This window comes from Diabrotica undecimpunctata, chromosome 1 (assembly GCF_040954645.1).
Source record: "Diabrotica undecimpunctata isolate CICGRU chromosome 1, icDiaUnde3, whole genome shotgun sequence".
NCBI classification, from domain to species: domain Eukaryota; kingdom Metazoa; phylum Arthropoda; class Insecta; order Coleoptera; family Chrysomelidae; genus Diabrotica; species Diabrotica undecimpunctata.
In genome coordinates this window covers 114,032,909-114,045,754 of record NC_092803.1, presented here as the reverse complement: position 1 = coordinate 114,045,754, position 12,846 = coordinate 114,032,909, and the positions used below count along the sequence as shown (strand labels likewise).

The following is a 12,846-nucleotide window of genomic DNA, read 5'->3' as shown; positions in this document are numbered from 1 at the left end:
GCACGATAATTGAGCAGGGCCCAAGAAGAAGATATTTATCAAAGAGCTTATAATTATCATCATTTATTAAAGTGAGTAAACTTTTAGGAAAAAGGCTGTGATAACTTCCGAAAACATACTTTATATTGGAAGTGAAAATGAAATATTTTAGTTAGTTTGTACTATACATACTTCTATGTATTTGGATTATAGAAGAACTTCTTGAATAGTTGTTTCTTTGGCTTACTTGTGGTCCCATCGAAGTTAACCGTTTTTTAAATATTCCTTTATTCGCCTTTATAATATATTACAAAATTTTTATATATAATATATAAAAAAACTAAAAATGATAAAACGTTTCCAAAATACCGTTGTACCTGGTGTCGAAATACAATTTTCAAAATATATTTTGAAAATTTACACTTTTGATAATTACTTACTGCCCCAGATTAAAAAAATTTTAAATCTTATTACAAATATAAACTATCAAACTTATTGTTCACGGTTCAGCATTCAATATTCGTTCAAAACAATTTTTTCTGTAATCATATGTGTTCCAATTATCGTGTGTCACCGGATAATTATGTTTGGAAGTTTTGTTTAAACTTTTAAGTTGATTTTTAGTTCACTATCCTGCTTGTCAAACGCGTTTTATTTTCTACCGTTGATAAATTTTAATGCCCAGATCTCTCATATACATGGAACGAGAGGTAAAAACCAACCATGGAGCTTTATTTGTTAGTAGAGTTCCAAGGTAATTAAATTTTTCGACGACCTTATAACCACCAATGTTAGCCACCGCGGTTTAAGATTATCCTCTACCCTTTTGGGGCTGACATAATGGTAGGAACTCATATACCGCCGTTATAGTTGGCGCAATACATCTTATGTTTTCATAACTTTTTTTTATAGTTTGAATATATAAATTGCGTTTACCAAACAGTATCCCAGATTCGGGATATATGCAAGAAAATTTTAATATTTAAAAATCTTCAAAAATTGATTGCTTTCATGCTGAACTACTTAATTTCTGTGTATTGCTACTAGTTCAAAGTAGTTTTCTAATTTGAATCATACGGCATTAATAAGTGATACTGTCAGAACACTAAAAATCAATGACTAATAAAAATGCTAAAAATCGTAACAATAATTTTCGTGATGTAATTCGTAATGAATTCGGACAAGAAAATGGGCATTGCTTAATAAATGAATCAATAAAATTATGATCTATAACACGAGAATGTTTGCAATAACATTTCTTGAAACAATGAATGTTTAAATAGTCATTGTCCAAAACTGTCGAAAAATTAATTACTATTTTTTAATACTTACGTAAATTAAGAGCCAGAAAAATCCAACATTAAAGCGACCAATCCAGAGCTCTACAAGAGTGATCTCTTTAATTTACCCAATTGGAATAAAAAGTTATAGTTAAAAGTTATCTATAAACCAAAAAAAAGTGTACGTATAAAATCTAACGAAGGTTGGCTATCTTGTGCTACGTGAAATATCTGTTCTACACTGAGTTTAGTCCAATCTCTGATATTAATCAGCTAAGATTTCCTGTTTCTTCCCGCGCCTTTTCTTCCTTGCATAATTGTATGTAACATTGAGAGATAGAGAGTTATCATTTCGAAGCATGTGCCGCAGGTATATTTTTCTTATTTTAACTGTCTAAAAAGTTTTGTATTGTGTCCAATACTTCTTCGTTTGTGATTTTAGCCGCCAAATAAATTTTAAGAATACGTATGTACAGCCACATTTCAAATATCTCTAATCTTTTTATGGATTTCAATGTCCACGTTTTTAACTTAAAGATCAGCTTCAACCAAACATAGCATTCTACGAACCGCAATCTAATGGCCAAACTTGTTTTTGAGATCACCATAAATACATTTGATTTTATTTATATTCAGTGTCAGTACCATTTTTTTGCTTCCATTGTTAATTCTTTCCACAAGGACTTATAGACATTCTATATTTTCTGCCATAATTGCAGTATCGTCTGCAAATCTTATTTTATTAATGATGTTTCTTCCAATTCTTATACCTTAGTTCTTTGGCATAGTGCTTCCTGAAATATTACTGGAGAGTTGCATTAAACAATTGTGATGATAGTACACATTCTTGCCTGATCCCTCTTTAAATTCCTACGTGTTTTGTCTCATTGTCTTATACCCTTTCATTGTTTGTATCCATTATACTTGTTTTTTCTTTATTTATATTTTTACATTTTAATTTGTCTTTTAGAAGTAGTCTGATATCATCCAATGCTCTTTTGCACTTGGTTTTTTTCTACCCACAAATTTTTCGCCTGCATTAATTACTGCTGATTTCAATTCGTTCTAAACTGTTGTTGACAGATCTCACTCTCAAGCTTTGATTAAGGCTTTGAACTTTACTTTTTTTCTTTCGTTGTCTGAATTTTATTTTAATGTTCGCAAAAAGTACTTGTGGACACAATTTGTATCAGCAGTTGAGTATATTTTTACACTTTGAATTCCATTTGTATGTGTGTTTATAAGAACATAATAAATTTGATTTCATTAGGTTACTTTCGTTTTCTCCCGGTGTGTTTCATATATATTGGTAATTGGTAAAAGGTGTTTGTGATGAATAGTTCATTTTCTTGACAGTATTGTACTAAGCGGATCCATCTTTCATTTCTTATTGCTAGACCGTAGTTCCCTACTATATCTTTCACCGTTCCTTCACCATTCATTCACTTACTTTGGCGTTAAAATCGATCATTATTTTGTGGACTTGTTTGCTCAAACTCTCAAGACGCTCAAAATTTTATGTTTTTCTCTGTAACATTATTCGATCAATATAGGGGATAACGTAGAAACATTCGATTGTAATTCTTTTTTAGTCATAATTACCAGACAATTTTTATGATCTACTATAAAGAATAACGTCGTTATTATACATCGCTAAGGAAAAATATATCGATATCGAGTCTGTTCATTTCCAATGCTACTGTTGTAAGTTGTCCAATTTTATATAGTTATTCGTGTTGCAATGCGATTTATGGTTTTGGTTTTTGGCCAAGGGACTTTTAGCACCACTGTCCCAGTAAGAGATGCCGGGTACTTGCGACCCATTTGGTTATACTTTCCATTGAGTGAGATATCTATAAGGATCTTTAATGTATTGGTTTAGAATAGAAATATGCTTTATTGTCACTGAAAATTGTACAATTTTATGGACAAAGCTTACGAAAAGTCAGAAAAATAACAATAATAATTTAAAATTTACTGAAATTACATAAATCGTCAATATGACAAAATAAAAGATAATAAAATACACAATTCATTGCAAAATTTTAATAAATTGCAAATTGCATAATAAAACCTTATAAACTAATAAGTATAAGTTGCTGCATGTGATATCCAAATATACATAAAAATAAAAATACTTTAATTACTTGTGTATACATAAACGTACTGTGATTTCTTAGTTATTCGTTCAAAGAAATTCAATTCAAAGAAATACCTCGAATTCCTTAGAAATTTAGTTTTTTTATCAAAATGTCGTGATTTACACAATCAAAAGCTTTGGCATAGTCACAAAAAACAGTGGCAGTGTACAAATTGTTGTTTAGTGCTTGATAGACCTCATGTAGTACAGAAAACATAGCATCACTGGTGCATTTACTCGATAAAAAGCCGAATTGTTTGGATCAGTTCAGATTTATCAACTGGTCTTATAAACAATGAATTCGAGACTTTTTTTAATTGGGCAGATAGGAAATAGGATCTTGGTGTGGCAAAATAGTTGATGTTATATTTTTACTCACATTAACAAAGTATTCATTTAGATTTTCAGGGTTTGGAAGAGAAAATGTTTGAGCTGTGTTAGTTTTATTTCGATGATCGTTTATTATGGACCAAGTTCCTTTTGCAAAATTTTTAGTGAGTAGCTTTCCAGACGATTTTGATAGTACATACATAACTCCTACATCCTTTCGCCGTTGGCCAGTTCTTAGTTCATCCGCCTTTGGAGTATTTCTCAGCCCCAGGACAAAAGAATGCTTTGTCATTCATTTACCAAATCGTCCGCCCGAAGCCGTTGGTCCGCAAATGGCCTTTAAATTTGTTTATATTTACTACTTTTTACCATTTCTTTGTTGATTGAACAAATTGTGTGACTCAAAGTTCCTATGTAAATATTATGATATTATTTTCTTTGATTAATTACATCCCAAAAAAAGATTTTATATTAACCACTTATAATTACTAGAGCACAATTTCCAACCGGAATATTATGTTTTCACATACTTTCAATATAAAGCAACTTGGTAAGAGCAATATACCTGTAATAATTCAAATCGTATCGACACAAACAAAATAGCACAGACTATAAATTTGATAGAATACTTTAATGTAGACGTAGACGTGTTTATTTAAAACATCCGTCATACCATTCGGACTCTATTCCTATAGAATTGATTTGGGAGCAAATAAAACATAGTTTCAACGTTCTTTTTAAGTTAGGAGCTGTAAAAGTGATGGTTGAACAGAAATTTTTCACAGTAACTGTACCCACAGATGTAATGTATTCGGAAATATGTCATATTTCTGAATAAATTTCATGGAGCGTTGTGACAGAAAATTAGTATGAAGTGACAAGCAATCGCGTAAGTTAAAATGCTATCTTTACAGTTGTTTTAGCTATATTTTTCCAATAACCTACTTTAAGTATTTCCATTACATTCATTTGTGAATTAATTTATAGATAGATCCGTGACTATCAGTATTTTCTTTCAATCTTCTGATGATAACTAACAAATCTAATAAAATTATGATTTATTTCGTGTGACTTTCTATCTACAGACAAACCAAGCATTTTTAATTCCATATGGAATTGACTAATTTACATATTTAAATAAACCTTACCTTAAAATAACATTTCCTGGTGCGCAGACTTGCAGTTTTGGAAGACATTCTTTTAACAACGTTTAATTTCTTGTCGAGATGGTACGCTTTTTTTGATTTAATGAATTAATAATGTATGTATTAATTAACTCGCTCATAATTTACAGTTGCTAGAATGTTAAGTTGACCGATCAGACCACTTCATTTCAAATTATACCTTGCGGCGGAACATTTTGGATTCTTTAAAAGAATGCGATGCACATAATATGTAAACGTAGATGTTTATACATACTTCATTGATTGTACTGAAGCACTAAAAATATTAAAATAAAGATCAATATAGGTTAATCAACATCATTTGCTTAATAAACCAGATTAATTTTTAACCTACTGGAGGGAAACCACAAGGAATACATAAAAAGAATTTTTACAAAAATATTTTTAAAAATCTAGAGCAAAGTAAGGTTTTCTTCTGTCGTTAATATTTATCACCTATCCTAAGAAAATTTCCGACTTTATCTGGTTGGCAGTTGCTTCAATTTAAAATAAAATTGTCTTGTCTGCTCAATTTTACATCTGATTTCTTGTTTGAGAGTTTGTTGTTCACTTCTCTACAATCTTTATTATTATTGATATACTTTATTGTTTCACTAGCAGCCACAACTTACTCTTTGCTTATGACCTTTAATTAAACTCTCTTAATAAGTCCTCTGAAGAATGTAATGAAATTCAAACACCGTCAGAACCAAAATCATAATGTATCTTCATAATTAATGTTTTTACAGAAAATCCAGAATAGTTTATTACATAACGTATTACGTACTTTATTTCTAGCCTATTAGAATACTTTAACCTTAAACTAAAATATTTAAAACAACAAACAGTTTAGAAATATTTAAAATCATTGAAAATTATGAAAAAAGTGTCTGGGTAGAATTTGATAGCTTTGGAGTAGAGCGGTACTGAAGACGGTAGACCTGGCAACAAAAGCGACTGTGTGAACTTCATTGACTCATTCTAAAAAATACTTAAGACTGTTGGGTACACGGAAAACATTGTTTTATTAAAAGTTCTCCAATTTTGTCGCAAGTTGTAATATGTCAAATGGTTTTAAAATTATTAATTAAATTATTATTAACATTCTAATAATTTTTTAAAATCCACAATAAAAATGGAATTTCTGTAGTTGGCTGTATACCATGAATCATAACAGTTTTATTAAAAAATCCTTTATAAAAGGTATATAATTAAAAAGACCCTTTCGGGCTACATCACAGAACGTTTTCGGACTAAAAAGTCCATCATCAGTGTATTATTACACTGGTAAATATGGCTTGACTCATGTATACCTGATAATAATACACTGATGACGGACTTTTTAGTACGAAAACGTTCTGTGATGTAGCCTGAAAGGGTCTTTTTAATTATATACCTTTTATGAAGGATTTTTAAATAAAACTTTCCTAGTATTCTTTTTGTTGCATTTAGACTCTTTAATTCTTGTATGTTCCCAGGTTAATACTGTTGTTTTTTTGTGTAAGAATGTTACATAGAGTCGATATATCTATAATTGTTATATTTCGAAGAATTCGGACTTTAGATCAACACCGGAAAAACAAAAATAATGATCGTAGACAGAGCAAATAATAATCTACTGCGCATACACCAAGTGATGAATTTCGAAGTGGTAGACAGATTTGTATACTTGGGCTCCCTGATAACCAACAATGGCGATTGCTCCTCAGAGGTCAAGCGTAGACTAGCAATGACCCGAAGCAATAGCTAAATTGGTTAAAATATGGTAAGACCGAACAATAACAAGGAATGCTAAGCTCAGGTTGGTCAATGCCCTTATTTTTCTCATTGCTATATACGCATCTGAAACATGGACTCTCAAAAAAATCGATAGGAGTAAGGTCGAAGCGTTTAAAATGTAGAATGTAGAAATAGAAGAATTCTACGCGTGTTCTGGACAGAACGTAGAATCAACTTGTCAATTCTGGAAGTACTTCATGTAAAAGTCAGGCTATTAAAAAAAAGTAAACCAAGCATACCTAATTTACTTCGGCCCCATATCTAGATAGAAGTCCGAAGACCAAGAGGAAGATATAAGCTCCGGTGGGAAAATCATTAGATTAATCGGTCCATTTGGCCTAGGATTGCAGCCAATGGAGACAGCATGCTAACATTATTTAGAGTATGACCACGGCCTGACAAGAGCTCAAGGAATGGAGAAGGAAGTTTTTATTTAGATCGTTGAAGTCATCAAACGTTTTATGGATGATTCCTCTTGGTAATTTTTAATTGGAAGATAAAGTTTTTTTCCAATCATTTTTCTACTTTTTGCAACAATTTGCTGTTACCGATTCCACAAAAGTTTAAATCTATTATTCCTATTTTGTGTTAGTAATAATTCATATGTTATCATCTATTATTATGCTGTCTATTATCATTTTAATGCCTTGTTATTTATTTTTGATTGATCTGAATCATGGATGGTAGTAGGTATTGTTTAATTTATCAATGTTGTGACACTATAAGAAGAACACGGCAATAAAATGATAAATTGTTCAATAAATAGTCACACATGGCATGCCATTCCATCATAAATATTCTTGAAATTACATCAATGCTGTAACCGTTACAGTTTACCGATGTGTTAGTGTTTTTGTTTATGGTTTGTTTTAAAGTCAATTTCGACACACTTCCGTCAAACATTTCAAGAAACTAATTAAAATGCATCTAGTGCCATTATCTTTTCTCCTTTGATGGGTATTTATAGGTTATCGCTACTAGTTCTATGAACACATCCAGTGCAATCGTATAGAACTCTGTTATGGGCCATTAAAATTATTGACATTGCTAAAGAGATAACTTCAACGTAATTACCTATATTATAGTTGTACGATTTGTTTAAACAAAGCCAACTATAGTAAAATTAGAAACAGTAATTTCCAATTCATTTAAGAGCATTCTTTCACAAAACTATTGTTATTGACATTGCTTTTACAATAAGTAGGTAATTAGTTTTTCCAATTAAGTCATTTGATCGATCTATAGCAAAAATGCAAATAAATACATCTGAATGCCATACTCTTTGGATTGTTATTTCATTCCCAACTTTTTTAACTTTTTGTTTAATATCGTTTTCTTCCCCTCTCTTTTTCGGTTCAGATAATAGAAAGAAAATAAAACAGCTGAAAGCACTCATAGAAAATTCATACATAAAGAAACAAAAACTGAACGAATTAAACAGGAAGATATCTACGGCAATAAAAAACGATGTAGACACAGAAATATGAGGGGGTAAAAAGAACAGTAGAATAGAACTAAACCATAAACATCCTAAAAAGACAGCAGATAAACAACGAATAAATCTTCTAACTTAAGGACAGAAATAGAATAGGTAGTAACTTCACATAGAGGAAAAATTACAAATTGTAGAAGAATTCTAAAGAGAAATGAAGAAATAAAACCACCTTGAGAATTATAGATCAATCCTAACCACATCTATATTTGTATATTAACATCTATGGTAGAAGGCGAACTTGGCTTTCATTAGCAAAGGGGGCAAGCAGGTTACTTTTTGTAGATTTCAATAAGGCCTTCGAAGGGTGGGACATGTCACAACCACCATCCATAAAAGTCCATTAAAATATTGCCACCAGAAAAGGAGATAATATTAATAAAAATAGTAAGAATTTGTATTGTCATAAGAAAATAGCTTCAGAACAGTACCAGACAAAGTTACCTTATATCATCAAAACTACTTACAACCGTTTTGGATGCGTTTAAAACATTAAGCTAGAAATATTAGGGGCCTACAAATAGACGGCTTGAACTTAATACCCTTCGATATGCTCATGGTATGGTGATAAGTACAGACAACTTAGGTGAAACGTCGAAATGTTTACACTAACTTAAAGCACTACACAAAAAGTGGGTCTACAGATAAAGTCAAACAAAACAAAGATAATCTCAGATCTGGTCCTCAGCGAAAGTGTTCCATTTTAATCGGACAAAAATAGATTGATTGAGAATTAAGAAATGTACTTATCTAGGACACGGAAATAAAGGATAGGTAGAGCCGATCAAACCTGCCAAATTCTCAGGAGGTTACATTTAGAATAGACGGCTTATGGTATGCTCAGAAATAAATTTGAAAATAACGATGCATCAGTTAGAATCAAAAGAAAAACTTTGATACCTGACACCTAGAGGTGTCCGATAGATGATACAATTGGCTGAATGATGATGACGATGATTCTCCTTTCAGTAACGTGTTTCTCATGCTCTCTTTTTAATCACTGACCACGTTTTAGATTTGCGTTTGTGCTTTGCGCAATTTTTCGCCTTTTTTCATATTGGCTTCTTTTTCCAAAAGTTTACTCTTTCTAGATCCTGGTTTTTTAACCATTTTGATATTCAAACATCTTGTTTATCTTTATTTGTTCACTTCGCTGGAACTCTTGGATATTTCTCTAATCTCACAAATTATTATTGCTCTCATTATTATTAAGAGTATTATCCATGGACCAGAAGCACTGAATACATTTTTAATACACATCAAGTGTATATAACTATCAGTCAAATTCACGGTGGAAAATAAAGTAACAGATCATCAAATATGTGTTGCCTTTATCTTTTGTTGCTTGTGTTATATTACCTTGTCTTCAGGGTTGGTTTCTTAAGTTACAGCAGATATTACTCTGATCTTGTTGTAGAACGGGCTATTTCTCTTACATATCTATTTTTTATATGTTATTCGCAAATTTCAATAACAAAGAACTTTAGAAAAGTATAATAAACGGATTTGAAAGCCCGCGTTTTAAAATATTGAAGGTATTTGTTAAACTTTATTATAGGCGAGAAATGTTGCTCAGAGGTTATTCTTTTTTGTAGGATGTAAGTCTGAAAATATTTACTTGCAAAAAAAGTTACATAATAAAAAGTCATAGGATAGTCCTTTCAAACAAGCAAATCTTATTCATATCATCTTACCAAAATATAGCCAATTCTTTAACCATTAAAAATACCTCGTGTCAAAAACAATAAATCCGACTTAGCCACTCTTCTTTTTATTATAATTTGCACTAATAACTCGCAGCATGATACTCAATTTTTATGAGACGTGGAACGACTTTCAGTAATCCAACGAAAGCCATAAAGACGGACTTTTCGGCCATTTTGGTCGACAAATTTCAGTTTAGGCGATTCTAACCGGTTAAAATCTGCAGGAATGTGTGCTTAACCCGTCAGCCTGTCTTAAGATAAGAATGATCGGGGTATTACATTCCGAACATAAAATTAAGAGTGGTTAAAGTGTCTCTTTCAATAGTTTATTTGTAAATTTGCAGTCTTATAAATGACTTTCTAACAAAGGGATGTATTTCTTAGTGTTGGATTAAGAAATTTTTGTTAGCGAATAACATCTATTTGGATAATATTATGCTACGGTAATGCTGAATTCACGCTATATTCACCCTGCTGTCTTTTAACAAATCAAGGAAGGAATGCTTTTATTTTTAATTAGGTTGGTTGCCTCATAATTTAAAGCCTTAAGACATAAACATAAACTTAAAATACTAAATAAGATCTCTAAAAAACAAAACAAGAGAAATATCCAAAAGAAATAATTAAGTAATAATAAATAATTATTAAGTAATAAGTTTTTATATTTGAAATCATAGTGTATCTGGAGTCTATATGGTGAGATGGATAAGATTTGGAAACAGCCAAGAAAGGATCGAATAAACTTAGAGATCGCCAGATACTTGGTTATTTTTCTATTTATCGAAATATTGGGCCCTTAAAAGTTTTTAGTTGTTTTGCTTGATTTTAAGAATTTTTTGGATTACTTATAGGTTAAATGTAAAAATCAATAAAAAAACAAATAATACGCTCTTTTTGACATTTCATGTCAAGAAAAAGTCAACGAGACGCTTGCTCATTTTGCTATACTCTTTTCCTTAATGAGTGTTAAATTTTTTTATTGCAATAATATCGGATCGACATTTCTTGATCTAAATATTTTAAGAAAACCAACGTCTTTTTTTTTCATTTAATACTGTATACTTTTTTAATTTGTTCATACTAATAATAAATTTAATAAACACATCCATCATACTTCACTTACAAACCCTTGGCTTTGGCCTGTCTTGGCCAGTTCCTGGCCTGTTTTAGAATTAGTTTCCATCTCTTCCTATTCGTTGCCTTGGTTTTTCAGTTTCGCACTCCTAATATTATTTGGTTGTTTTCCACTAAGGTCCTCAAATCTCCTGTCTATTTCTTCTGTTTCAGACCGGTCCTTTATTCCATGTATCTTTTGCAGGTACCGTCCCATTAATTTTCTCTACGCGGCAGTCTAGGAGCCAGGAGGGGGGGTTGAGTATGCACTTTTATATCCCCACCGCACCATGACGTTTTTTATGTTTTTTAGGTACGTAGAATGGATTTTTCGATGGTACCAGGCTGAAAACCTATCAGATACTTTGTTATTAACAATTTGATTGTTTAAATGATTGTATCTCCTAAACTATTAGAGATATTTAATTTTACCGAACTGAAAATTGTTCCTTTAAAGAAAATGAACAAAATGGCGTTTGATAAACTTAGATCCGATTGTTAGAACCGGTGTTATAACAAATTTCATGAAAAACAATTGCAAAATTGCCGTTCGATGGGGCTTTTCCAAGTAGAACTGAGCCATAGTAATGTTCATTTTGAATTGACTTCCACAACCCCCTCATTTTAAAGATAATTTTTTCAGCTTTAAAATCAACTTGGCCAAATTACTTTATCTTTATGAATAAAAAAATGATAACTATTAAACATTAAAAATTTCACTAAAAAGTTGCGAACTAATTTGTTTATAAGAGATTTAAAGAAAATTAAGCTATAAACTTTGAAAATGAAAGTTATAGAACAACTCAAAATGAATAGTTTAGGATTTGGTAAATGTTTCTATGATCATTTTTGACCCAGATATGGAACTTTTAATAACGTGGCGAATGCGGGCGCGCTTAAACCGCTGCCGTAAAATTTTCTTCAATATCTCGGCAAAAAATTAACATAGAAACATTTATCAAAGCTCAAAATGTTCATTTTGAATTGTTCTATAACATCCATTAACCAAACTGCCAACGTTTGTCGCTAAATTTTGTTTCAAAGTATTATAAACAAATTAATTCAGCACTTTTTAACGAAAATTTTAACTATAAACTGCTACAACTTTTTTATTTCAATGATAAAGTAATATGCATCTCTGAATCTACATGGACTTTACATATGTATTGGTTTTTATTCGGGGCGAGCTTACCGTGCGCCCCAGAGGGCGTTATTAAAAGTTCTATATCTTTGTCAAAAATTACCATATAAATATTTACCAAAGCTTAAATTGTTATATAACTTCCATTAGCCACATTTTCAGAGTTTATAGCTTAATTTTGATTAAATCTCTTTTAAACAAATTAGTTCGCAAATTTTTAGTGAAATTTTTAATGTTAATGGATATAACTTTTTTATTAATAAAGATAAAGTAATTTTACAAAGTTGTTTATCACGAAATTTGTTATAACTCTGTTTCTAACAATCGGATCTAAGTTTACTAAACACCTATTTCATTTTTTTAAAGAAACAATTCTCATTTTTTTAAAACTAAATGTCCAATAGTTTAGGAGATACAATCATTTAAACAATTAAATTGTTAATCAATTATCTGACGGGTTTTCAGCTTGATATCCTCGAAGAAGATACCGATACCAAAAAACATAAAACAGGTCGAGGTACCGAGGGAACATAAAAGTGCATACTCTACCCCCCTCTCCGGCTCCTAGAGTATGGCTATCGTAGCCTGTTTATTTTGATTAAACCAGATATTGTCAGATTCACTGTAGAGGTGGTAGACCAAAAACTTGTAGTTCATGAGCCGTATTCCGTTTTCTTGTACACATTTTTAGTTATACCTAAGTGTTTTGCGTTCAAAGAAGGC

General features: G+C 31.0%; 1 protein-coding gene across 2 annotated transcripts in view; it reads left to right on the top strand.

Annotated features, from left to right (window-relative positions):
• Src42A (Tyrosine-protein kinase Src42A) overlaps positions 1-12,846 on the top strand; it is a 318,614-nt gene that overhangs the window by 201,808 nt on the left and 103,960 nt on the right. The window lies entirely within an intron of this gene.